This window comes from Hyla sarda, chromosome 3, assembly GCF_029499605.1.
Source record: "Hyla sarda isolate aHylSar1 chromosome 3, aHylSar1.hap1, whole genome shotgun sequence".
NCBI classification, from domain to species: domain Eukaryota; kingdom Metazoa; phylum Chordata; class Amphibia; order Anura; family Hylidae; genus Hyla; species Hyla sarda.
In genome coordinates, this window is record NC_079191.1 from 136,725,435 (window position 1) to 136,753,205 (window position 27,771).

A 27,771-nucleotide genomic window follows, 5' to 3' on the forward strand; every position below is an offset into this window, starting at 1 on the left:
AAGACTATTAAAGTCAATAAAACTTTAATTCAAGGCAGAATCTGAGATGAATACTGGTGCATAATTACATAAGTAAGTCCTCATCAATTCCTTAGTGTGAACATACCCTAAGAGAACAACATGCCCATAGAGGAAAGCAACATCAAAGCAGTCATTTATTTAGCAAAACTCTTCATCATGTGTTTGTACCTGAAACCTGGATTGGGAAAAGTAAGATAACTTTCAAAAGTAATGGGTACCCATTGCTGCTGTCTTTCTACACATTATATATATATATTGTTTCTATAGATTTAAATGTTTTGCCAAAGTAAACTGTGAGAAGAGGCCCACAAGCCTTTAACCCTCAGCTAAAAAAGCCCATTCTTTTACAGAAATCTGTATATATATATATCTCTCAATGGGGGATATTTATCAAAGCTGTCTATGTTCTGCATCAATATAGACCAAACTACAGAGGGTTAGGCCAGTCTATTGTGCGTCTAATTGATCAAAAGGCGCGCGGCAGATAAATTATGCGCACAGACTTTGTGATCTATGCTTTAGACTGTATTTAAACCTGCTCCAACATGGTCTGACATTTCGGCATACTTTCAGCCGATGCGACTTGTGACTGAAAAGTCGCTATTGATAAATTCAGCACCAATGCATTTTCCAATGCATTTTCGTCTAAATTAGACTAGAATGCATCATGTTCCAAAAGTCTTCTAGAGCAAAAGTCGCAAAAAAGTCGGACATATGTAGACTGCGACTTTTTGTGTGCCAAATTTAGACAGGAAAAACCAGTCTAAATCCTTTGAAAAATATCCCCCAAAGTGTGTGTGTGTGTGTATGTATGTATGTTCCACAAAAACGGCTAAAGATATTAAAGGGGTATTCCAGGCAAAACCTTTTTTTATATATATATCAACTGGCTCCGGAAAGTTAAACAGATTTGTAAATTACTTCTATTAAAAAATCTTAATCCTTCCAATAGTTATTAGCTTCTGAAGTTTTCTGTCTAACTGCTCAATGATGATGTCACGTCCCGGGAGCTGTGCATGATGGGAGAATATCCCCATAGGAACTGCACAGCTCCCGGGACGTGAGTCTTCAGAGAGCAGTTTGGCAGAAAACAACAACTCATCTTCAGAAGCTAATAACTATTGGAAGGATTAAGATTTTTTAATAAAAGTAATTCACAAATCTTGATAGTAGAGATAGCGAAAAAAGTCGGCAACTCACCAGCGCTGGTTCATGTGAGGTCTTCCTTTATTGCGACATACTCACTGTACGAAATGCAGGGGAGAGACAGACAGGTGGGGGGTACAAAGGTGGGCAACGGAACCGTTTCACACGGTGAACGTGCTTCTTCAGGCCTCTGAGTTGCCGACTTTTTTCGCTATCTCTACTATCAAGTACACTGAACTGTTTTATTTAGTCTGAGCACCACCCGAGTTCCTACAGCAGAGACCGTGATCCCCTTACCCACTTACACCACTCCGTACACAGACTTGGCAGTGCCGAGTACACCTTTGCTTTTGTCTGTTTAATCTACAAATCTGTTCAACTTTCCGGAGCCAGTTGATATATAAAAAAAGTTTTGGCCTGGAATACCCCTTTAACATGAAACTTGGCACACATTTTACTTATATGTCAACAGCAAACATAGGATAGGTGATTTAACCCTTACTCACCCCCATTTGCCAGGGTCAGAGTTTTTGTTTAAAGTCCCATATAAGTCTATGGGAAATATATGTTACTGCATTACTTACAAACGGCTGGAGGTATTTCGATAAAACTTGGTCACTTGTTACTTATATGTCCACTTAAAATATAGGATAGTTAATTTAACCCTTAACCACCCCCATTTGTGAGGGTCGGGGTTTTTGTTTAAAGTCCCATGCAAATCAATGGGAAATTTATGTTCTCACATAACTTCTGTATGGCTGGAGATATTTCAATACCTGGTACACATATTACAGGTCGTGATATGACTACAGGATGGGAGGTCGAGATAGGATGTCGAAATAGGAGGTCAAGATAGGGGGACGGGATGGTGGGGATAGAAGGTCGGGATAGGAGGTTGAGATAGGAGGTCGGGTTATGAGGTCGAGTTAGAAGGTCGGGATATGAGGACGTGATAGGAGGTGGAGATAGGAGGACTGGATAGGAGTTTGAGATAGGAGGTCAGGATAGGAGGTTTGGATAGGAGGTCGAGATAGGAGGTCGGGTTAGGAGGTAGAGTTAAGAGGTCGAGATAGGAGGTCGGGTTAGGAGGTCGGGATATGAGGACGGGATAGGAGGTGGAGATAGGAGGACAGGATAGGAGGTTGAGATAGGAGGTCAGGATAGGAGGACAGGATAGGAGGTTGGGATAGGACGTCAGGATAGGAGGTCGGGATAGGAGGTCGGGATAGGGGGACGTGATAGGTGGTCGGGATAGGAGGTCGCGATAGGAGGACAGGATAGGAGGACAAGATAGGAGGTCGAGATAGGAGGACGGGATAGAAGGTCAGGATAGGAGGTTGAGATATGAGGACGGGATATGAGGACGGGATATGAGGTCGGGATATGATGACGGGATATGAGGACGGGATATGAGGTCGCGATATATGGATGGGATATGGGGTTGGGATATGACAACAATATATGACGATGGGATATGAAGTCAAAAGCTTCCTCCTTTGTTGATTTTCCTCCCCAACAAGGATTAGGATGGAAAAAACGGGCAAAGCCGGGTACTCAGCTAGTAAATATGTTAACATTTGTTTTTTTTTTCTGCAGAACCATTTGTACTTTATAATGAAATGAGGAAACCCCTTAAAACTGAGTTCAGGCTAAAAGTTGGGTCCAGCTAAAACTTTCAACAGTTCTGTATAGCAGAATCTGCTAAAAATAACATCAGCCACATGGCAGAAAGAAATAAAACAGCAATGCAGAGACTGTTCTGCATCTTTTCTGTCAGTACAAAATCTGTTCTGATTGGAAGTTAAGTGTGAAAGTTTTATTGTTTTGTTTTACACCAATTATAAAAATCAGGGTATATAGGGTTTTGTATCACCTTTTTGCACTTTTTAGGGCCAGTAAGGCAAGCCCTGATCTGGCACACCCCTATAAGTTTTCCCAGTTGGCAGATGAGGGGGATTTCAGTTCATAGTTAGCACTGCTGCAGCAAGACATGGCCTCTGACTGCTCCAAGAAGGAGGGGAGGTGGAGCACAGGCCAGGCCAGACAGGTGCTGGTATTAGGAGATTTAATTATTAGGGAGACAGACAGGGCAGTGTGTCCATACAAATTATTTCAGGGGTGCTCGCTTCGGCAACACATATACTAAAATTGGAATGAGAAGATTACAGAGAAAATTACCATGGCCTGCAAGGATGACACACAAATTCATAAAGTGTTCCATGGAGGAACTGTTACTACTAATGTTGGAAGAAGATTATGACATAGGGTTGAGAAGGGAGACATGGCTGGACGGGAGCTATGACTGCATGGTCTTTGCTCACATAGAAATGCTGTCTTAGGCCCATTCTGCCCAAGTACATACATGAGAAAAATTATCATCTGGAGTCTCTATGGGTGGAAATAAAGGGAGGGGGTAAGAACAATAAATTACTGATAGGGATTTATAATAAAAACAGCAGAAAACCTACTTAAAAAGGTAAAAAGATAGGGCAGCAAAAAAGGGGGAAATCCTTATGGGAGATCTTAACTATCCTAACATAGTATGGAAAGCTGAAACCTGCAGGTCCAGCATAGAAAACAGTTTTTTGGCAATATCAACCCCTTAAGGACTGAGCCCTTTTTCAACTTAAGGACTGAACCCTTTTTTGCATTTCTGACCATGACCACTGTCACTATATGCATTAATAACTCTGGGATGCTTTTATCGATTATTCTGATTCTAAGATATTTTTTTAGTGACATATTCTACTTTAACACAGTCGTAAATTTTCGTCGTTACTTGCATCCTTTCTTGGTGAAAAATCTCATAAGTTCATGAAAATTTAGAAAATTTAGCATTTTGCTAACTTTTAAACTCTCTGCTTCTAAGGAAAATGGACATTTCAAATACATTTTATATTGATTCACAAATACAATGGGGGAGATTTACTAATCTAGTCTATTCTGGGTATGCTTATAGACCAGCGTATGTGGTAGTCTCCTGTCTATTGTGCTCCTAATTTATCAAAGGTCTCACAGCCCTTGATAAATTCTGTGCTCAGACTTCAGGGTCTACAGCTTAAACTGCATTTAGACCTGCTCCAACATGGTCTGACATTTCAGCGTATTTTGGACAGATGCGAATTGTCGCACTAAAGTCACACTTGATAAATTCAGCACCAATGCATTTTCCAATGCATTTCCGTCTAAAATAGACTTGCATGCATTATGTTCTAAAAATCCTCTACAGCAAAAGTCGCAGAAAAGTCGCACATATTTAGACTGCGACTTTCTGTGCGACAAATTTAGACAGGAAAAACCAGTCTAAATCCTTTGATAAATCTCCCCCACTATGTCTACTTTATGTTGGCATCAGAAAGTTGACATGTTTTTACTTTTTGAAGACATTAGAGGGCTTTAAAGTATAACAGCAATTTTCTAAATGTTCACGAACATTTCAAAATCTGAATTTTTCAGGGACCAGTTACGTTTGAAGTGGATTTGAGGGGCCTTTCTGTGAGAAATACCCCATAAATGACCCCATTCTAGAAACTACACCCCTCAAAGTAGTCAAAATGACATTCAGAAAGTTTGATAACCCTTTAGGTGTTTCACAAGAATAGCAGCAAAGTGAAGGAGAAAAATCTAAATCTGCATTTTTTACACTAACATGTTCTTGTAGCCCCAATTTTTTTATTTTAAAAGTGGTATTAGGTGAAAAAGCCCCCCAAACTTTGTAGCCCAATTTCTCTTGAGTATGAAAATACCTCATATGTTGACATAAAGTGGTCTGCGGGCTCACAACATGGCTCAAGCAAGAAAGAGCCATTATGGAATTTTTGAAAAACATTTTGCTGTCATGGTTTTTGGGGGCTATGTTGCATTTAGGAAGCCCACATGGTGCCAGAACAGCAAAATAACCCCCACATGGCATACTATTTTCGAAACTACAGTCAGTCTGAATTGACTGGCGATTTCCAGCGATCTCCGACATGTGGTGGTCTCCAGACCCCCCTCAGCGATGTGCCAGGATGCCTGCTAGCAGCGGGGACCAGAATTCCCACGGGCGTGGGACCCTTAAGTCCTCAGTCCTAAAGGACTTTAAAATGGGGGGCGGTAAATCTACTAAATGCCTTCTCCTCTACTGTATTTACACAGGAAAAACAATGTTAGATAACTAGTGTTGAACGCCAATATTCGCTATTTGAATATTTATTGCAAATATCACATATTTGCGAACATGGCAAATATAGCACTATATATTCGCAAATACCAATATTTGTAAAAAGAAAAATTCTGACAGAACACATCACAGTGATCTCATCCCTCCCTGCTTCCAGCTTGTGGTCTAAAGAAGGCTCCTATACTATTTGATGTATTAGACTGGAGAGAATTTGTTTTGCAAATATGAGAATATGCGAATATTCACGAATATCCTCATATTCGCGAATATCGTCACTAAAGAATATTAGGAGATAGCTAGATGGATAGATAGATGGATAGATAGATAAATAATATAGATAGATAGATAAATAATATAGATAGATAGGTAGATAGTTATTTGCATGCGAAAATAACCGCAACCATATCGAATATGCAAATTTTGCGAATATAGGACAAATATTCATCCATTTATTCACAAAATATTGTGAATTTGAATATTGCATGTGCCACTCATAACTATAGATAACATGAGAGGGCATTATGTAAATGTTCTAGCAAATCTCACTGGTTTAAGTGTGGCACCGTCTTATTGACATTAAAATCACCAGGCTCAGTTGGCATCCATCCCAGAGTTTTGCAAGAATTATAAAAATGCTGGTTAGACCCTTATTCCTTATATTTAAAGATTCTATAATGGCAGGGATTTTTCCACAGGACTGGCGCTTAGCAAATGTGGTACTGATACTCTAAGGTTAAAAAGCAATCCTGGGAAATATAGGCCTATAAGTATAGTATTTGTTGTGGGTAAAATTTTAAGGGGTTTTCTGAAAGATGCTATTCTGGAGTTTCTTAATTAAAATAACCTAAAACAGCCCTAGCATATGTAGATGAGGCATTGGTTATGTCAGACTAATCTATAGGTCAGTTATAGATTGGACAAGGGTGAAGCTGTGGATGTTGTCAATCTGGACTTTTCTAAGGCATTTGATACTGTTACACAGAAAAGATAAGTACATACATTTACAATGTTGGGACTGGGGGAGTAAATATGTCAATGGGTTAGCAACTGGCCCAGTAACAGGAAGCAGAGGGTGGGGATCAATGGACTTACTCTAGTTGGGTGACAGTTACTAATGGAGTACCACAGGGGGCAGGACTGGGGCCACTTATTTTCAAAAAGTTTATTAATGACCTTGTAGAAGGATTACAGAATATAATTTAAATATTTGCAGATAAGATTATCATCATAGAGGAGGATAACATAATATTACAGAGTGATCTGGGAAAGCTGGTGGTTTGGGCACAGACATGGCAAATTAAATTTAATGTGGATAAATGTAAGGTTATGCACCTGGGCCATAAATACCACATGTCTTGCAGAGGGCTCCAAATGTTTCAAACCAATACCATTCTTTTCACTTAAAAAACATCTTCACAGAAGCAAAATTCCACACATGTGCGCTTGCGCCAAATGTGTTACACTCTGTGCAACATTTTGATAAATTTGGCCCAAATTTGGGCAAACGAATTTACACAAATCTTTAGCATTGTAAGTATAGACTTTTACCAACACAAGCAATGATAACTTGGCACCCCTGTCTTTTGAAATACCACAACAATGCTAAGGCACCTCACCGCCTCTTATAAATTCACAACACTCATGAGATCTTGTTGTTATGCCAGTTTGCCTGGGGCATCCATAGTGGGCTTAGCCATCTAAACTTTGCTACCTTTACTTGTCATTTATTAGGTTGTTTATATGCTAAAAAAGCTGCATTTTTAATTTCCTTTGTGAATCTGTCTTCTTTAGAATGATTAGATTATAAGAACAATACAACATCACAACACAACACTGGTCACTTTTAATGCCATGGTTTTCTTTGATGAGTAGTAACCTTAGCACTGGGGCCCATTTGTAATTTCAGCTTCTAATGCTGCACCACTTCCAATGTCAGAAAGGTGACTGCACATAAACACTTACAAGTCAATACCTGTGCTTTGATAACATACAATAATATAAACTGCAGTGAGGGACACAAAATGAAATTATATTTTCATGAAACACAAAATTTTGTAAAATATTTTCCTCTAAACCAAGATTTCCTTTTTTCCGGAGAAAAATATGCACTTGCATGAAGATTCCCAAGGAGATTGAGAAATTTGTGTTTCCACTGTCAACAAAATTTCAAACAGATGCAGACTTTCTTTTTTTTCTCTATCGTCCATTCAAATCATTGCCAGAATGTTTGATCCAAGGCCTTTGAGAATGCCATGCATATCCACCTTTCCCAGGGGCCTTATAAGAGTATTTTTCTACCTTTTATTTTTAAAGGTGAAGTCGCAGAGGTGTATGTTTCATTCATACATTAAAATAATGTATTTTCTTCATTAGTAGAACAATGATTTTTAGGCCCATCTGTTCCCCGGTGTGATTCCAACTAAAAAGAAAGTTACAGATGATGAACAAAACAAACAGTGTTTTAATCTTCATCAGTGCCTGAGCAATGCGACAGAGTCACTTAAAAGGTCAGTGTCAACAGATGGCTGTCTATCTGCCTAGCTAACAATGTGATAGAATAATACAGATAACAAGAACTGGAAAACTGTAGCACTTCTGCACACTTAAAGGGGTACTTCAGTGGAAAACATTTTATTTAACCCCTTAATGACGAAGGACGTAAATGTACGTCCTGGTGAGGTGGTACTTAATGCACCAGGACGTACATTTACATCCTATGCATAACCGCGAGCCTCAGAGCGATGCTCGTATCATGTGCGGCAGGTCCCGGCTGCTGATATTAACCCCTCAGATGCCGTAATCAATACAGATCACGGCATCTGCAGCATCGCGGTACTTTGAATGGATGATCGGATCGCCCGCAGCGCTGCCGCGGTGATTCGATCATCCAGCATGGTGGCCGGAGCTCCCCTCACCTTGCTCCGGCCGTCTCCCAGGGTCTTCTACTCTGGTCTTCGATCGAGCAGACCAGAGCAGAAGATGACCGATAATGCTGATCAGTACTGTGTCCTATACATAGCACTGAACAGTATTAGCAATTGAATGATTGCTATAAATAGTCCCCTATGGAGACTATTAAAGTGTAAAAATAAAAGTAAAAAATAAAAGTAAACAAAATTTGAAAACCCCCTTCCCCAATAAGAACTTAAATTGTCCCATTTTCCCTATTTCACCGCCAAAAGGTGTAAAAAAAATATTTTATATACATATTTGGTATCGCCACGTGCGTAAATATCCCAACTATTAAAATAAAATGTTAATGATACCGTATGGTGATTGTCGTGAACGTAAAAAAAGAAGTCCAAAATAGCTGCTTTTTAATAACATTTTATTCCCAAAAAATTTATTAAAAAGGTATGAAAAGTTTTATATATGCAAATATGGTATCAATAAAAAGTACAGATCAAAAAATTAGCCCTCTTACCACCCCTTATACGGAAAAATGAAAAAGTTATAGGTCTTCAAATTAGGGGGATTTTAAATGTACTACCGTGCTTCTCCGGAAATAAGACCGGGTCTTATATTAATTTTAGTCACAAAAAACACTCTAGGGCTTATTTTCAGGGTACGGCTTATTTATTTACGGTATGTACCTTGAACAATATGGGGGGCTGTAGCAGTGTGGAGGATTCTGCAACCCCCCCCTCTTCCACACTGCTACAGCCCCCCATCCTCCACACTCCCGCAGCCCCCCATCCTCCACACTGCTACAGCCGCCCATCCTCCACACTCCTGCAGCCCCCCATCCTCCACACTGCTACAGCCCCCCATCCTCCACACTGCTACAGCCCCCCCATCCTCCACACTGCTACAGCCCCCCATCCTCCCCTTCCCCCATCGTCCTCCACACTCCTACAGTGCCCCCACCCCTCTGCCATAATAAACTACGATACACATTTCATCCCCAGTGGAGACCAGTACTTCCCCACCTTCATACGGTAGCATCTGCAACTTGTACTGTACGGAAGCTGCAGCTCTCGGTGGCGGCGGGATCTCCGTCTATTGCTTAGCAGGCGGGGGCAGGGACACGTCCGTGACGTCGGCCGTGCATACGCGCGGACATTTTAAAGTGACAGCGTCCCTGCCCCAGCTCAATTATGGTAACTTGCCGCGGGACCAGACAAAAAAGGAGGGGGGGGATATTGGGGTCTGCGGGCATTACTGGCGGCCGCGGTCCGGATCTGAACCGCGGTCCGCCAGTTGATTACCCCTGGACTAGGTCTTATTTTCAGGGTAGGGATTGCAGCCCACCCTGATAATCCTGCTAGGGCTTACTTTTGGGGTAGGGTTTATTTTCCGGGAAACACGGTAATTTGGTTAAACAGTTTGCGATTTTTTTAAGCGCAACAGTAATAGAAAAGTATATTTTCATGGGTATCATTTTAATCGACCCAAAGAATGAAGAACACATGTAATTTTTACCGTAAATTGTGCTGCATGAAAACGAAACCTTCCAAAATTTGCGAAATTGCGGTTTTCTTTTTAATTTCCCCACACAAATAGTATTTTTTGGTTGCGCCATACATTTTATGGTAAAGGGAGTGATGTCATTACAACAGACAACTGGTCTCGCAAAAAACAAGCCCTCATACTAGTCTGTGGATGAAAATATAAAAGAGTTGATGATTTTTTGAAGGCGAGGAGGAAAAAAAGAAAACGTAAAAATAAAATTGTCTGCGTCCTTAAGGCCCAAATAGGCTTCGTCCTTAAGGGGTTAAATCAACTGGTGCCAGAAAGTTAAACAGATTTGTAAATGACTTCTATTAAAAAATCTTTACCCTTCCAGTACTTTTTAGCAGCTGTATTCTACAGAGGAAATTCTTTTCTTTTTGAATTTCTGGACAGTTCCTGACACGGACAGAGGTGTCAGCAGAGAACACTTTGAACAAGACAAAAAAGAAATTAAAAAAGAAAAGAATTTCCTCTGCAGCATACAGCTACTAAAAAGTGGAAGGGTAATGATTTTTTAATAGAAGTCATTTACAAATCTGTTTAACTTTCTGGCACCAGTTGATTAAAAAAAAATGTTTTCCACTGGGGTACCCCTTTAACAAACAAATCCACTACTTCCACACTTAATGATCCAACTGAACTGGCCGTTAGTATATGTACTGTATATTTGCTATGATCCCTTCACTGGCTTCTCCCAAAAAAATACAGGTGCGACGGTAGAAATAAAAATAAAATAAAAAAGAATAACAAAAATATTATTGCACAGTGTATTGTATTGAAGTAGACTTACTTTGGAGAGTAGGAAAATCTCCTCTCCCGTTAATTTCAAGTCCACGCTTCACTTAAAACTTCACAGGCTCGTCCACACCAGGTGTTCTGTATCAGTCACTTATGATACCAGGACTAACTTTAGTAGTTCTTATTACTTTTATTTTGACTATAAAAAAGCAACTCGACATATTTCAAGATTAACCCCTTGGGGACAGAGTTTTTTTTTTCTTTTCGTTTTTGCACTTTCGTTTTTCCTCCTTACCTTTTAAAAATCATAACCGTTTCAATTTTGCACCTAAAAACCCATATGATAGGTTATTCTTTGCGCCACCAATTCTACTTTGTAATGAGATCAGTCATTTTACCCAAAAATCTACGTCGAAACAGAATAAAAAATCATTGTGCGACAAAATTGAAGAAATAATGCCATTTTGTTGCTTTTGGGGGCTATGCAGTACATTTTTTAGTAAAAATGACACCTTATCTTTAAACTGTAGGTCCAAACGATTAAATTGATACCTTACTTATGTAGGTTTGATTTTGTCGTACTTCTGGAAAAAAAAATCATAACTACATGCAGGAAAATGTATACGTTTAAAATTGTCATCTTCTGACACCTATAACTTTTTAATTTTTCTGCGTACATGGTGATTTGAGGGCTAATTTTTTGTGCCGTGATCTGAAGTTTTTAGCGGTACCATTTATGTATTGATCAGACTTTTTGATCGCTTTTCATTAATTTTTTCATCATAAAAAGTGACCAAAAATACGCTATTTTGTACTTTTGAATTTTTTTGCGCATACGCCATTGACCGTGCGGTTTAATTAATTATATATTTTTATAATTTGGACATTTCCGCACACGGTAATACCACATGTGTTTATTTTTATTTACACAGTTTTTTTTTTAAATGGGAAAAGGTTTGATGGGGTTAAATGATCTTTACTAACTTTTTTTTTTCAGCCCCCTGAGCTAACCGGCAATGGTTTACTTTCACTTTAGACGCGAAATTCAACCTTGAACGCTGCGTCTAAAGGGTTAATAGTGCGTGGCACCGAGATCAGTGCCACACGCTATTAGCCACGGGTCCCAGCTGTTGCTAGCTGTCAGGCCCAACCCGTTATAGACAGGGAGCAGGCTGAGGGTACGCCCTCCGTCCCCAACAGGTTAACTATTTAATTGAGAGTACATTTACAAACATCAGCATATATGCTCATTTCCCCCACTGTTTGCCTAACCAGAAATTACAAATTTCTACCAGCTTCACACTTATTCACATTCCTTCTATAATCCTATTCATACAGGAACATTTCTCTATGTTGTGTAAATATTCATGCTAAATCAAATAAATAAATAAATGAAAATATAAGTTACATGCATTGAATACATACTGGATCAGCAACAATCCATAAAATGAGCATACAATTAGCATAATAAATGATTTAACTGCATATTAAATTAACATCAGCATGAAAAATGGATATTCCGCTTATCCTTACAACAACATTCCTTGATAAAGTCGTAGATAGATGAAACGTGCGTTGGGGCAGACAGCAGTGGCACTTTATAATGGGTGAGTGAATCCAGTTTGATACTTTATACCCACCATACAGTTAGGCACCTTAATCTTGAGACTCAACTGCCTTTTATATACTCAGTGCACTTTACTTACGTATGTGACTGTTCATAGCTAATGATTTATAGGTTAAACTGGTATTACCCCCATTATTTTATAATATGCATATTATCAGAATGTCACTGCAAAGTGTATTTATGTAGCCAATCTGATTTTCATATTTGATTTTAAATCCTTTCATTTTTCCTGTATGTGTATAGTATTTAATAAAGATATCTTTTCAGTAGCTATTGCCCCTATGTCTCAGTATCATATAGTCTTTTTGGAGCTATACTGTATACAAAGTGTTTTGAGAGCCTAGCACCCTTAGAATATGTATGAACAACAATTAGAATGGGGAATTATAGTTGGGGTGCACTATATTGTTCAATTTACTTTATTTTTGATAAAAGTTTTTTTTTTTTTTTTATCCAAACAACTGGGACCGCAATGGGCACTACTTGTTTGCCAAAGTTTGCAAAATTATATATATTTTGGCGGTGGAAGAAGACTTAGCGAACTGTAAAAGAGACCCATTTATATGTTTTTATGATTATATTGATTATTAGATTTTAATTTGAAAGAAAATGAAGAATAATACATGGGACCTACAGGTTCCAAAACTTTAAGTAAGACTGAAACAGCACTTTTAGATTTATGTATAATTGTTAAAGAAGAGAAATTGGAAACAAAGACATTTTTTTAAAGATTGAGGCAAACAGTTATTTAAACTTTTCAAGGGGCCAATACAAAACAACCGGTAAACAAATATGCCATATAGACAAATAATATGAATCAGAAGAAATTGCTTAAGAAACAATGGATATTCAGAATGCCACTGCACCTGAGAAATTTCTTACTTGTCCATGGGCTTTGCAACACCAAGCTCTGCCCGAGTTTCCCATTCGCTGAAGAAACAACTTTGCACCTCTTTTGGCAGAGCCTGTTTGCTTGGGACCTAAATGCCCTGAAATATGAACTTAGAGACTCTGTTCCTAGGAGTATCCTATCACATTGCTTGGTGTTTTTTGGAATATTTCCTGGAGATCACACGGTTGGGGTTATCTAGGAAGCCTGGAATCTTTTGAACTGTTATAAGTCACTTTGTGATTTGCCAGGAAATGCCTTATTATATTGGAGAACATATCCATCCAGGACTTCCACAGGCTTGTCCGTAGCCTGTTCAGAAACTATTCCTTCAGGGACAGTTCAATCGTTAAGGAAGAAGAATGTTAAATATCTTTCATTTACCCTCTCCCTTGTGTGTTTTGTCTGTCATTAAAGCTTCAGGCCTATGATCCCATGCCCTATTCCTATTTTTTTTTTATTAAGTATTGTTTTTATTAAGTAACAAAAGCACATTAAACAGGGTGACGTATGCAATTCCTGAGCGAGCCGGAGATGTTATGTTAAAGAAGCTCTTCGCAGGGAGCACAGAAATCAATGATGGAATAAGATGATGAAATCCTATTAAGGCAACAGGTGTCAACGTGTAACAAAAGGAATATATATATAGTACTCAAACATAGAAACAAGTAGCATTGTGTTTCAAGAACATGTGCGTAGTGCTCACAAAGAATCATACAGAATATCAGTAGTATGTGTAGAGGTGCCAATGTCAGAGGCAAGTGAAGTGGGGTAGGGTGGCACCTGTAAAATGGTAGATGGGAGGAAAGAAGACAGGAAGAATAGTGGGAGAGAGAGGGGGGAAGATAATGGAGGGACAAGATACAGTGGGGAAGAAGAAAAGAGGGAGGGATCTCTATGTAGCTCCCCAAGGAGGTAGAGGAGAAAAAAGGGCAGATAGGATAGTGATGGGGCCCTATCACTATTTATGATGCTTTATTGTTTGACTTTGTTTTATAATGTGTGCAGGAATGCAGGAATGCACATGGTCCGGTTGGACCATGGTCCCAGGCGGCACTTTTTGAGGGGCGGCACCACTTTGCTGACCTTTCTTTTTTTTGTGCCACCTGGGCCCATGGACGGGCCGGCCCTGCTGCTGCACCACCGCTGCTCACTGTTCTAAAGTGGCCAAGGTGCCAGCGAAGCCTAAGCTGCTTAATTGGACAGCTGCCACTTTAACACAGTGAGCCTGTGGCTGGCCGGCTGGGTCTGACGAAGGGTCGCGCAAGTGACGTCCCTCCGCAGACCCGCAAAGGAGGACGTCAGTGATGTCACTCGTCAGGCTGCCGCCAGAGATGAGAAGCATTATTTTCCTGTCTTCCTGTGTCTCTCTGTGATTGTGTGTGCCTCTCTGTGTGTGTGTCTGTGTGTGTGTGTGTGGGGGGGGAGCTATGCTTCCTAATGTGGGGAAACTGCTACCTAATGTGGGGAAACTGCTACCTAATATGGGTAAAATTCTACCTAATGTGGGAAAACTATGCTACGTTATGTTGGAAAACTGCTACCTAATGTGGGAAAACTGCTACCTAATTTGGGGAAACTGCTACCTAAAGTGGGGAAACTGCTGCCTCATGTGGCAAATCTATGCTACCTAATGTGGGAAATCTATGCTACCTAATGTGGGTAATTTATGCTTCATAATGTGGGGAAACTATGCTACCTAATGTGGGGAACTATTCTACCTAATGGGTGGAAACTGCTGCCTAACTAATGTGGTATAAGATGAGAAAGGCTGCGTTAGCCGAAACGAGTCTTGTTACGTTTGTAATACATGCTGTATTATAAATAAATCATTTTATTTTCATCAAAGCCACTGGTTCCGGGATTTCTTTTTATTCTAATGTGGTGGAACTGCTGCCCACCTAATTTTTTTTTTTTTTTTTTTTTTTGTTTTTTTGGGGTGGGGGGCAGCATTTCATTCTTGGACCCAGGCAGCACAATGTATTGGGCCCTGAGTGTGTGGTATCTTGCACAGTGTAGGGACACCTTTGCTGTATATTGCACCATCATGCTTTGCATAGTAATTGTATTAATTTACTGTGTGATATTCAGCATCAGTGCAGTCTAGAACACCTTACCACCCCTGCCCCTCTCCATCTCCCTCCTTGAGTAATAATCATGGCATGGCCTCCAGTGCCTAGCAGCACATCAAAGTATCACACCTGCACAACTGATTTAAATGGTGACACATGCAAGTTGAGTGGCTGAGGTCAATAGGCAGTACATGCTCATCGGAGACTTGGATGCGGGACTAGAAGGCTAAGCCATGCATATAACACATGTATTTTATTCAGATATCACCAACCACAGCGCCACACAGATATTGGCTATAATTAAAATAGTTCTTGTCCCCATTTTGCCTCACCATTTGATTTCTACATCAATATATGCATATATATATATTTTTGTTTGTTAGTTTATTTTTGTGAGCGCGGAAGGAAATCAGAGTTCCCATATGAAACTGATGAAAACATGGGGGGGGGGGGACATGTAAGCTTTAGGGCTCATTCACATGAGCAAATTTCCTCTTAAACTTAAACTTCCTCTTAAACAGTGTGTTTCCTGCTGCAAGTTTGAAAGTAACAGGTTCTCTGCAGATTGTCCATAGCAGGTTTCTTGGCAGAGCAATCTCTGCTGCGGAAAATCCACTGCAGACTCCAGTGATGTGTTTGGGGTCTTTGGAAAATTTTCAAAAGCAGAGATTCCGATGCTGAAAATCTGCTGTGAAAAGCCAGCAGAGATTCAGCCCCTTTCAAACTCACAGTGGGAAACATGCTGTAACTTTGAAACAAAATCAAAATCTGCTTGTGTGAACGCACCCAGAGGCAGATTTTGTCCTTGGTTAGATTTGGATCTAGGATTCCTGCACTGAAAGGCAACATTTCTTACCACTGAGCTATCATGCTGACCATATTCATACATTTCCAAGAGGAAAAATAGAGAAATGGAACGGCAAGTTTCTATAATTGTTATTGATTTTGGTGAACAAACAAAAAGAGTTCATAAAGGGCCACAAGGCATTTCTGGAATGTAAATATATTACAAGTATATTACAAGTTATAGGAACTAGATTCTGCAGAAGGGGTATTGATCCACGGATTTATTCTTGTTGTAAGATTTAGAGTCAGGAAGGATATGAAGGATTTTTTCCTTCATATTTATTTATTTATCTTGTTTTGATTAACAGGACAGGATAATAGGTTGGGCTGGATGAATGCCATTTTTACAGCTTTACAAATACAGTTATGTTACCATTTTATGTGGAACTATATACTAAAATAGACATGTCAAGATAGATGGCAGGCCCATAATAATAAAATAAAATAATAATAATAATAATAATAGTTAAATGGGCACTGTCAGAATCAAAAACCTTTTATATGTTGTACATCTTGGCAAAAAAATCATCTTTCTAATACACTTCATACCATACCATCAAGAACATAATCCTGTCTTTCTGCAGCATCATCTTTGTCCAAGCTGAGGCACTGGGACAAAGTCCAGGACATGAGGGGGGGGGGGGACTAGTATTTCTCTGTGCTCACTCCTGTTTTGTCCTATGAGACTGCAGCATGGAAACAGATAGAGGGTTACAGAGCAGCCTGAAGTGATTGGATGAAGAGACCCAGCACAGCATAGAATAATCAGGGAGGAAGATGAGTCATGCTAGGTGAGGGAAGAGACAGAAGATTAAAAAACAAGCAAACAGATAAAAATGATATGTACTTGATCAGGATTAGATACTAAGTAACATGTAACTATTTTTGTGGGCTATGACAGATACACTTTAAAAATGTTATTTAAATATTTCAGAAGAGTTCCTTTTAATGCTAATTGAACCAATTTGCTTCCCTCTACTAGGCAATTTAATGGGGTAATTCAGATTTATAGGCTGAGTGCACTGTCATGTAAGGAGCCGGCCAGAGCTCCCTACATGCCAGTGCGCTCAGCCTATCACCAGCCAAAGCTGGACATCACTGCGGCGGCGATACGCTGACTGCAGTGTGATGTTCTGAGGATAAGAGGCAGGGAGCCGAGCAGCGCTGGAGGAACAGCACCCGATACAGGCGCGACAGGGGAACATAGCAAGGTGAATTAAAGTTTTTTTTTTTTTTTTTTTGCAGCCCGGGCACAGGGAGAGTTTAACCCCTTCCCGCTATTGGACGTATGCATAAGTCCAGGCGAACTACACGTTCGCGCAAATGGACGTATGCATACTTCTAAGCGATCTCCTGCTCTGCCGCGGGCAGCGCAGGAGATCGCGGGTGGGACTCAGCTGTCAATCACAGCCGGAGTCCCACCGCAGCTGCCGGGGCCGCGATCGCGCCAGTCCCGGCAGCATTAACCCCATAGATGCCGTGATCAGTTCTGATCGCGGCATCTATGGTGTTTGCAGGGGAAGCAAACACCATAGATGCCCACCAACGGCGGCGCCGCGATAAAATAAGGGGTCTAGACACCCTCGATCCCCCTTGAAGAGATAGGAGTGAGGTGGCAGGGTTGCCACCCCTCTTATCCCTGCTATTGATCGGCGGAGCGACCGACCAATAGCAGACTGGGGGCGGGGGGGGTTAAAGTTCGGTTCCCCCCGCTATGCCCACCCATCGGTGTCCGGGCACCACAGGGGGAACCATGTAGTAGCGGCGGCGGCGGTTGTCACTTACCCGGCGGCGGAGCTCCAGATGACGGTGGCGGCTGTGATCATGGCGGCGGTGGAGGCGAGTATGGCGCCGCGTGTCCGGGAGTCTGTTGCCTAGCAACATCTGCAGGGCGACAGTTTGGAGAGTGGTCTCTAAACTATGGCCCTCCAGATGTTGCAAAACTACAACTCCCACCATGCCTTGACAGCTATTTGCTGTGTTGGCATGCTGGGAGTTGTAGTTTTGCAAGATTTAGAGGGGTTCAGGCTAGAGATCACTGACAGTGGTCTCTAAACTGTAGCCCTCCAGATGTTACAAAACTACAACTCCCAGCATGCCCAGACAGCAGTTTGCTGTCTTAGCATGCTGAGATTTGTAGTTTTGCAACATCTGGAGGGCCACAGTTTAGAGACCACTGTCAGTGAGCTCCAGCCTGAACCTCTCTAAATCTTTCAAAACTACAACTTCCAGCATTCAGGAACAGCAAATGGCTGTCTCGGCATGCTGGAAGTTGTACTTGCGTGCCTCCAGCTGTTACATAACTACATCTCCCAGCATTCCCTTTGGCAATCAGTACATGCTGAGAGATGTAGTTCTGCAACAGCTGGAGGCACACTGGTTGGAAAATACTGAGTTAGGTAATAGGTACTATTACCTAACTCAGTATTTTCCAACCAGTGTGCCTCCAGCTGTTGCAAAACTACAACTCCCAGCATGCACGTTCTGTCAGTGCATGCTGGGAGTTGTAGTTTTGCCCCCCCCCCCCCTCCCATGTGAATGTACAGGTTACATTCACACTGGCGGCGGATTACAGTGAGTTCCCTGCTTCAAGTTTGAGCTGCAGCCGCAGCTCAAACTCCTAGCGGGAGACTCAGTGTAATCCGCCGTCAGTGTGAATGTAACCTAAAAACACTACACTACACTAACATAAAATAAAGAGTAAAACACTACATATACACACGTACACTGCCCCCCTACCACCCCCCTTCCCCCCCAATAAAAATGAAAAACGTATCCTACAGCAGTGTTTCCAAAACGGAGCCTCCAGCTGTTGCAAAACAAAAACTCCCAGCATTTCCGGACAGCCATTGACTGTCCAAGCATGCTGGGAGTTTAGCAACAGCTGGAGGCACCCTGTTTGGGAATCACTGGCTTAGAATACCCCTATGTCCACCCCTATGCAAATCCCTAATTTAGGCCTCAAATGCGCATGGCGCTCTCACTTTGGAGCCCTGTCGTATTTCAAGGCAACAGTTTAGGGCCACACATGGGGTATCGCCGTACTCGGGAGAAATTGCCTAACAAACTTTGGGGGGCTTTTTCTCCTTTTACCCCTTATGAAAAGGTAAAATTGGGGTCTACACCAGCATGTTAGTGTAAAAAAAAACATTTTTGTACACTAACATACTGGTGTTGCCCCATACTTTTAAATTTCACAAGCGGTAAAAGAAAAAAAGCCTCCAAAATTTGTAGCGCAATTTCTCCTGAGTATGGAGATACCCCATATGTGGGCGCAAAGTGTTCTGGGGACGCACAACAAGGCCCAGAAGGGAGAGTGCACAATGTAAATTTGAGGTCTAAATTGGTGATTTGCACATGGGTGGCTGATTTTACAGCGGTTCTGACATAAGTGCAAAACAATAAATACCCACATGTGACCCCATTTTGGAAACTACACCCCTCATGGAATGTAATAAGGGGTACAGTGAGCATTTACACCCCACAGGTGTCTGACAGATCTTTGAAACAGGGGTCTGTAAAAATGAAAAATAAAATTTTTAATTTGCACAGCCCACTGTTCCAAAGATCCATCAAATGCCAGTGGGGTGTATATTCTCCCTGCACCCCTTATTACCTTCCGTGAGGGGTGTAGTTTTAAAAATGGGGTCACATGTGGGGGGGTCCACTGTTCTGGCACCACGGGGGGCTTTGGAAATGCACATGGCCAAATTCTCTCTCCAAAAGCTCAATGATGCTCCTTCTCTTCTGAGCATTGTAGTTCGCCCCCAGTCCACTTATGGGGTATTTCCATACTCAGAAGAGATGGGGTTACAAATTTTTGGGGGTATTTTCTGCTATTATCCCTTGTAAAAATGTAAAATTTGGGGGAAAACAAGCATTTTAGTTTAAAAAAAATTTTTTTTTTTACATATGCAAAAGTCGTAAAACACCTGTGGGGTATTAAGGTTCACTTTACCCCTTGTTACGTTCCCCAAGGGGTCTAGTTTCCAAAATGGTATGCCATGTGTTTTTTTTTTCTATCCTGGCACCATAGGGGCTTCCTAAATGCGGCATGCCCCCAGAGCAAAATTTGCTTCCAAAAAGCCAAATGTGACTACTCGACTTCTGAGACCTGTAGTGCACCAGCAGAGCACTTTTCATCCCCATATTGGGTGTTTTCTGAATCGGGAGAAATTGGGCTTCAAATTTTGGGGGGTATTTTCTGCTATTACCTTTTTTAAAAATTGAAAATTTTTGCTAAACCAAGCATTTTTGGTAAAAAAAAATTTTTTTTTTACATATGCAAAAGTCGTGAAACACCTGTGGGGTATTAAGGTTCACTTTATCCCTTGTTACGTTCCTAAAGGGTTTAGTTTCCAAAATGGTATGCCATGTGTTTTTTTTTTTTTTTTTTGCTGTCCTGGCACCATAGGGGCTTCCTAAATGCGACATGCCCCCGAGCAAAATTTGCTCTCAAAAAGCCAAATATGACTCCTTCTCTTCTGAGCATTGTAGTTCGCCCGTAGTGCACTTCAGGTCAACTTATGGGGTACCTCCATACTCAGAAGAGATGGGGTTACACATTTTGGGGGGTATTTTCTGCTATTAACCCTTGCAAAAATTTGAAATTTGGGGGGAAACACACATTTTAGTGATCTTTTTTTTTTTTTTTACATATGCAAAAGTCATGAAACACCTGTGGGGTATTAAGGCTCACTTTATTCCTTGTTAAGGTCCTCAAGGGGTCTAGTTTCCAAAATGGTATGCCATGTGTTTCTTTTGATGTTTTGGCACCATAGGGGCTTCCTAAATGCAACATGCCCCCGTACTCTCCAAAATCCCCTTGTCGCTCCTTCGCTTCTGAGCCCTCTACTGCGCCCGCCGAACAATTTACATAGACATATGAGGTATGTGCTTACTCGAGAGAAATTGGGCTACAAATTCAAGTATAAATTTTATCCTTTTACCCCTTGTAAAAATTCAAAAATTGGGTCTACAAGAACATGCAAGTGTAAAAAATGAAGATTTTGAATTTTCTCCTTCACTTTGCTGCTTTTCCTGTGAAACACCTAAAGGGTTAAAACACTTACTGAATGTCATTTTGAATACTTTGGGGGTGCAGTTTTTGTAATGGGGTCATTTATGGGGTATTTCTAATATGAAGAACCTTCAAATCCACTTCAAACCTGAACTGGTCCATGAAAAATAGCGAGTTTGAAAATTTTGTGAAAAATTGTAAAATTGCTGCTGAACTTTGAAGCCCTCTGATGTCTTCCAATAGTAAAAACTCGTCTATTTTATGATGAAAATATAAAGTAGATATATTTTATATGTGAATCCAAAAAAAAATATTTGGAATATCCATTTTCCTTACAAGCAGAGAGCTTCAAAGTTAGAAAAATGCAAAATTTTAAATTTTTTCATAAAATTTGGGGATTTTTCACCAAGAAAGAATGCAAGTTACCTCAAAAATTTACCACTATGTTAAAGTAGAATATGTCACGAAAAAACGATCTCGGAATCAGATTGATAAGTAAAAGCATTCCAGAGTTATTAATGTTTAAAGTGACAGTGGTCAGATGTGCAAAAAAGGGCTGCGTCCTAGAGGTGAAATTGGGCTGTGTCCTTAAGGGGTTAAAGTTTTTTGCTGCATTTCTCCTTTACCAGTATTTTGAGTATTGGAGGACTACCTAAAGCTTATATTTACAAAATAATGCAAGTCCAATAAAAAAAAGGTATTCCAAGATACTGGAACATTCTAAGATTTTACATCTACACTGCTCAAAAAAATAAAGGGAACACTTAAGCAACACAATGTAACTCCAAGTCAATCACACTTCTGTGAAATCACACTGTCCACTCAGGAAGCAACACTGATTGACAATCAACTTCACATGCTGTTGTGCAAATGGATGTGCAATCCAGGATCTCACATCAATGTGAGTTGTGACAAGAAGGTTTGCTGTGTCTGTCAGTGTAGTGTCCAGAGCATGGAGGCGCTACCAGGAGACAGGCCATTACATCAGGAAACATTGGGGGAGGCAGCAGGACTGCTACCTGCGTCTTTGTACAAGGAGGAGCAGAAGGAGTACTACCCGAGCTCTGCAAAATGACCTCCAGCAGGCCACAAATGTCCATGTGTCCACTCAAACGGTCAGAAGCAGACTCCATGAGGGTGGTTTGAGGACTTGACGTCCACAGGTGGGGGTTGTGCTTACAGCCCAACACCGTGCAGGACATTTGGCATTTGGCAGAGAACACCAAGATTGGCAAATTCGCCACTGTCACCCTGTGCTCTTCACAGATGAAAGCAGATGAGATCCTCAGACCCCTTACGATACCATATGCTGGTGCGGTTGGCCCTGGGTTCCTCCTAATGCAAGACAATGCTAGACCTCATGTGGCTGGAGTGTGTCAGCAGCTCCTGCAAGAGGAGGGCATTGATGCTATGGACTGGCCCGCCCATTCCCCAGACCTGAATCCGATTGAGCACATCTGGAACATCATGTTTCGCTCCATCCACCAATGCCACGCTGCACCACAGACTGTTCAGGAGATGGCGGTTGCTTTAGACAAGGTATGGGAGGACATCCTTCAGGAGACCATCCACCACCTCATCAGGAGCATGCCCAGGTGTTGTAGGGAGGTCATATGGGCACGTGGAGGCCACACAAACTACTATGCCTCATATTGTACAGCAGGAGCACACTGATGACACTGCTGCTGCTTATCCGCTGGGCGCCACCGCGAGCAGGTTAGGGGTAACAGCAACAGTGACGTCAGCATGCTCCTGCTGTGCACCAAGCCTGCCGCCGGATTAAAGAAGTTAACAAATTACATCGGGGATATGTAGGTATTGTTATAATCAGTGTCACAAACACTACCAGACTGTACCGGGTTAGCGTGGATGATATTGATAACAGTTACCCTTTAAAATGTACATCATACAGTTTTTGCTAAACTTTTTCTATTATACAGCAAATTCGATTACGATTGTAAAAAGGAAATCTATAAAATCTATAAAAAACAAAACAAAACCCACAAAGACTATATATATATATATATATATATATATATATATATATATATATATATATATATATATATATATATAAAGTTGCCCAGCCATAGTTCTAAACCTGGGCTGAGAATCAGTGTTCAAGCTGTGCAGAAGTGAATGTTCCTTGCTGTGAAGTACGCAAAAAAATCTACTGCCAGGTAAGCACTGCGCTGACTTCATGACCAGCTCTTGGAAGAGGAAAGAGAACTGGTATTAGGAAGATTAATACTATCAGCAATGCAGAAGATTTAACCTTTCTACAAAATACATAGAATAGCATGCTCACTGAGCTTCAAATCTTCTTCATGTCAAAGCCTTGTCCACATCCCAGCAAGTGTACGGATCACTTGTGGCTTGCAAGCTATCGAAATTTCAGAACAGCAGAAGATCCCGCCCTTCTTTGTATGAAAATTCCAAGCTTTAATAACAAGTCCTTTTAAATATATTATGTTCAACTGTGACACAAAGGTCCACATCTGCTAAATATATTAAACCTCTAGAATTTGTTTTCACACCAGCCACGATGGACTGATCCTATACAAAGTAGCCTTAAAGGGGTATTCCAGGCAAAAACTTTTTCTTATGTATCAACTGGCTTCCAGAAAGTTAAACAGATTTGTAAATTACTTCTATTAAAAAATCTTAATCATTCCAATAGTTATTAGCTTCTGAAGTTTTCTGTCTCAATGATTTACTGCTCAATGATGATGTCACATCCCGGGAGCTGTGCATGATGGGAGGATACCCCATAGGAGCTGGACAGCTCCCGGGACGTGAGTCATCAGAAAGCAGTTAGACAGAAAACAGCAACTCAACTTCAGAAGCTAATAACTATTGGAAGGATTAAGATTTTTTAATAGAAATAATTTACAAATCTGTTTAACTTTCCGGAGCCAGTTGATATATAAAAAAAAGTTTGGGCCTGGAATACCCCTTTAAAGTGATACAAACGTCAATTGAAGCTGTAAAATCCTCATAAAGAATGTATTGCAATAACATGCAGCCAACCTGCTGTGTGTGAGACAGCCTCAGGGGTTATATTCTGGGACTAGTAGAGCTCCTGCAATGGTCTGGCAGGCCCATGTAACCCAGCCCAGTGGAGCGGCTGCATATGATGGTACTATAGCAGGACTATAGCAATGCAATTTTACTTGTAAAACTTTAGATGTAAACAGCAGTAAAAGACACCCACTCACCCTACCTGTACTCCCTACACCCGGTCCCGATGTTGAAAACAGGGTCACACCGCATCACACCGGGTCGGTCCCGGCTGCTATTCAGCCGGGACCCCAGGCTAACAGCGCACGGCACCGATCTTTGTGCCGCGCACTATTAACCCTTCAGATGCGGCGATCAAAGTTGACCGCCACGTCTGAAAGTGAAAGTAAACGCTTCCCGGCAGCTCAGTCGGGCTGATCGGGACATCATGATAAAATTCCCGATCAGCTAAGACGCGAGCGGAGGTCCCCTTACCTGTCTCCGCCGTGTCCGATCTGGGTTTGATTGCTCCAAGCCTGAGCTACAGGCTTGAGCAATCAAGCCCCTATCTCGCTGATCCATGGAAATGTGTTCCATATGTGGTATTGCCGCGTGTGGAAATGTCCGAACTATGAAAATATATTATTAATTAAATCGCACGGTCAATGGTGTATGCGCAAAAATCATTCCAAAATGTCATGAAAAAATTAACAAAAGGAGAGATCAAAAAGTCAGATCAATACAAAAATGGTACTGTTAAAAACTTCAGAACATGGCGCAAAAACTTAGTCCTCATACCGGCCCGTACGCGGAAAAATCAAAAAGTTATAGGGGTTAGAAGATGAGAATTTTTAACAAATAAATTTTCCTGCATGTAGTTATGATTTTTTTCAAAGTACGACAATATCCAACCTATATAAGTAGGGTATCATTTTAACTGTATGGATCTACAGAATAAAGATAAGGTGTTATTTTTACCGAAAAATGCACTGCGTAAAAACAGAAGCCCCGAAAATTTTCAAAATGACACTTTTTCTTCAATTTTGTTGCACAATTATTATTTTTTTCCATTTCGCCGCGGATTTTTGGGTAAAATGACTAATGTCACTGCAAAGTTGAATTGGTTGCGCAAAAAATAAGCCATAATATGGAATTATATGGGCAAAATTGAAAGCGTTATGATTTTTAGAAGGTGATGAGGAAAAAATGAAAATGCAAAAACGGAAAAAAAAACTTGCGTCCTTAAGGGGTTAACAGGTACAAAATAGTACACTTCTTAGATGTAGCTATGTGGCATACAATTATGAGGGCAGAAAAATGCACTACAGTACACTTAAAAAAGTACCTGAGTACTTTTGTCTAGACTATCACAGTATGTAGGCCCTTGACAGATTAACAGGTACAAAGTAGTACACTACTTAGATGTACGTATGTGGTATGCACTTATGAGGGCAGAAAAATGCACTACAGTACACTTAAAAATTAGAATTTTTCTAAAATACCATCCGGGGATTACTTTTTCCTGGACTTTCACAGTATGTAGGCCCACGATAGAAGAGAAGGTAACAAATAGTAAACTATTTAGATGTACTTATGTGGTATGCACTTATGAGGGCAGAAAAATGCGCTACAGTACACTTAAAAAAAAGTGTCTGAGTAAAAACACCAGCCGGTGAGTACTTTTGTTTGGACTTTCACAGTATCTAGGCCCTTAACAGATTAACAGGTACAAAATAAAAAAAAAACACTGCTCTCTGTCCACCAGAACGCTGATGTGACTAGGATGTGAAACGCTGCTGGAATGAGCTTTTCTGTGTAACACCCACACACAGGCTGTCCGTCCTATCTGTATTTAGTGTAATGAATGATATGACGAGCCGCAAAATGGCTGCTTAAAATATAGGGCTGTGACATCTCAGGGGTGACTGGCTGCTGATAGGCTGCATCCTGCATGGGATTCAGGGTCATCCCGCCTACTTCCCTTCCCGCCTTGCCTTCCTGCCTTCCCAGCATTCCTTGCCCCATGTACTGACATGTGGATCCACCATTTTAGATGCCCTGGAGCCTGAACCGCAGTAAATGGAGTTTAATGAAGCGATGCGCGCAATAGAATCGTGGCGATATTCACATTTGTTGCAAATTGAATATTTCATTAAATTCTTAATGAATTCGGGTTTGTCAGCTTCGATTTGTTCATCTCTAATTACAGTGTCTTGGTCTTTTCTACAGGAACATCACAACCATCCGAAATTGCATGTAACATTTGTGGCCTTGTAGTGGTTTTCCCAAAAATATGGCCAGTACATATAATATATACTCGACCTGCAAATCAAAAATGGGAAATCTAGTCTGGATAAGGGGGTGGCAATCTAAAATATGTAGAAAGGTTTCCTTGTACACAGTTCTTTACTGTCAATGGATTCTACACTACTCAAAAAAATAAAGGGAACACTCAAAAAATCCAAGTACCGTATATACTCGAGTATAAGCCGACCCGAGTATAAGCCAAGGCCCCTAATTTCAACCCAAAATCCCAGGAAAAGTTATTGACTCGAGTATAAGCCTAGGGTGGGAAATACATCATCCCCCCTTGTCATCATCCAGACCCCCGTCATTAACATCCTCATCATTATCACCCTGTCATCATCCAGACCCTCATCATCATCACCTGTCATCATCCCCTTGTCATCATCCCACACCCCCCCTTCATCATGCCCTTGTCATCATCCCCTTGTCATCATCCCCACCCCCTTCATCATCCCCTTGTCATCATCCCACACCCCCCCCTTCATCATCCTCTTGTCATCATCCTCTTGTGAACTATCCGCCCTCAGTGGTCTTCAACCTGCGGACCTCCAGAGGTTTCAAAACTACAACTCCCAGCAAGCCCGGGCAGCCATCGGCTGTCCGGGCTTGCTGGGAGTTGTAGTTTTGAAACCTCTTGAGGTCCGCAGGTTGAAGACCACTGCGGCCTTCAACATCATCCAGCCCCCTCTCACCCCCTTTAGTTCTGTATAGTACTAGCCTCCGCTCGGCGCTGGTCCGGTGCTGCAGGACTGTCCGGTGGGGAGGTCGTCCGGTGGGATAGTGGTTCCGGGCTGCTATCTTCACTGGGGGCGCATCTTCTCCGCGCTCCGGGCCCAGAATAGAGGCGTTGCCTTGACGATGACGCAGAAGGACGTTGGTAATGAACGTACCTCTGCGTCGTCGTCAAGGCAACGTGACTATTCTGGGGCCGGGCCCGAAGCGCTCAGAAGAGGCCTCCCCGGTGAAGATAGCAGCTCGAAACCACTATCCCACCGGACGACCTCCTCACCGGACAGTCCTGCAGCACCGGACCAGCGCCGAGCGGAGGCGAGTACTGTACAGAACTAAAGGGGGTGAGCGGGGGCTGGATGATGTCGAAGGCCGCAGTGGTCTTCAACCTGCAGACCTCCAGAGGTTTCAAAACTACAACTCCCAGCAAGCCCGGACAGCCGATGGCTGCCCGGGCTTGCTGGGAGTTGTAGTTTTGAAACCTCTGGAGGTCCGCAGGTTGAAGACCACTGCGGGTGGAGAGTTCACTCGAGTATAAGCCGAGGGGGGTGTTTTCAGCACGAAAAATCGTGCTGAAAAACTCGGCTTATACTCGAGTATATACGGTAATTCCAAGTCAATCACACTTCTGTGAAATCCCACTGTCCACTCAGGAAGCAACACTGATTGACAATCAATTTCACATGCTGTTTTGCAAATGGAACAGACAACACGTGGAAATTGTAGGCAATTAGCAAGACACCCACAATAAAGGAGTGGTTC